Source organism: Coloeus monedula, assembly GCF_965178545.1.
Source record: "Coloeus monedula genome assembly, chromosome: 13".
Classification (NCBI taxonomy): domain Eukaryota; kingdom Metazoa; phylum Chordata; class Aves; order Passeriformes; family Corvidae; genus Coloeus; species Coloeus monedula.
Window position 1 is genome coordinate 322,120 of NC_138793.1, and position 1,884 is coordinate 324,003.

Consider the following 1,884-nt stretch of genomic DNA (forward strand, 5'->3'; position numbering starts at 1 on the left):
ACACTTCTATGCCTGATCTTTTTGATGAACCAGTACAGAACCAGATGTGGAAAACTATGTATTGGAAAACAAAAGCCTGAAGTCCACCTATGGCTTTAGGGCTCAATTTCAGCCTTACATCCACTGGCAAGTATGTGACCTTTCATTAAAAAATGCAGACTGTTGGGGTTTTTTTCACCAGACAAATTTCTATAAAAATTATTTGAAACATAAGCGATTCAGTTCTACTAATATTTTAGTTTCATTGCAATTAAAAAAGAAGACATTGGAGTTATTGTCTTACTTAACAGCAACAAATAGCAATTGTCACCTGGTTTAATAATTGTAAACGAGAGAGTTTACCATGGAGAAGGAAATACCACTGGGATGCAAAAAATGGGGAAAAAACCTTCAGTATTTGATTACCCCAGCTCTTTGAATTCATCAGACAAAACGCTCAAAAGATTTTCTGTTAACATTGTGTAAAAAAGGTTTATTTAAACCGGTGTGTTAAGTCAAAGTCACATAGTATCGACTAGTCAGGAACAATTATTTCCTAAACAAACAGAAACAGCAAACACACTAACAACTCACTTTGCCACTGTATGTTCTAGCTAAGTGCTTAGTAATGATGAGAAAAGATAATGCCCATCGATACGTGTCTGTGGCTTCCACTCTATTGTTTCTAAGTGAATTAGACCTAAATGAAACAGAGTACTCCTTTTTCGCACGGAACCGTGTAAATATTTCCTATGGAAACCTGAAATCACATGAAACTCCGGTAGTTTCACTTTGAAAGAAACCAATTCTATGAATACAAATGAAGAGAAATAGAAAATATACAGAAGTCTTACCTGTTAAGGGCAGGAATCTCTGAAGACTCTGTTTTGATTTACTTTCAAGGATTTCAAAGAAACTGGTGATACTTACAAAAGTTGTGGATTGATAGAATCTTCAGCACAAATTGAAGTGTTTCTTTTTTGTTTGGTTTTTTTTTGAGGGGAAGAGGTAACACTGGAAATTAAAATCCAAATTTTGAACACTTGGGTCCTACTGGTGAATACTGGTCTTTGTACAAAATACATTCAGTAAACGTTTCTCTCTCGATACGGGACTTCCCAAGGAGGTACGGAGATACCTGAAAGCGTTCAGGGGTGAAGCTCTTTGAAGGAAGGTTTGAACTCTCTGACTTCTGCCCTGATTTCTGTGCAAATTCTTCTTGAACAGCTCGTAAAACAACGTGGTTAGGCAAATTTTGACATGTATTTGGTTAAGAGTACAATGAAATCCACAACTCCCTTGATTTTGATTCAGGATGGAGTCCGCTTTACACCTTGATTTAAATAAAATCTGTTTCTCAGAGTCGTTGCTGCCCTTTTCCTAGCCCTGAGTCTGCGGGGGCCTGATCTGTCTGGTGCACTCGATGATTCGAGGGAGTATCGCATGGCTACTGATGACCCAGAGTTTGACATTATGTGGCGTTGGTAATTTTTAAAGACACCAGACAACCATCGGACCACTGATGTGGAGCCGCACACGGCAGCTCCGCAGAGCTCCCAGACCGCTGGGGCTGGGAATTTTTCAGCCAAACACGGTTGTGCTGGAGGGACCCGCGCGGCCGGGACGCGGCCCGACCCCCGCCGTGCCCTCCCCGCTTTGCCGTCGCTCGCCGCAGGAGGGGGGACCGAGAGGGGCCCGCAGGACCGCGCTGTGCCCGGCGGGCAGGCCCAATGCCGCGATGAGGCCGAGAGGCGCTGAAGGGTTCCAGGGCGCTCGGCGATGCCGCCGCTCCCGTCCGTCCCGCGGGGCCCCGGGGCTGTCAGGCGCCGATCCGCCGCAGAGGCCGCTCTCGGAGGCGGGAGGTGCCGGGCGCGGGGCGGCCCCGCCTACCCCTGTGATGCCGCC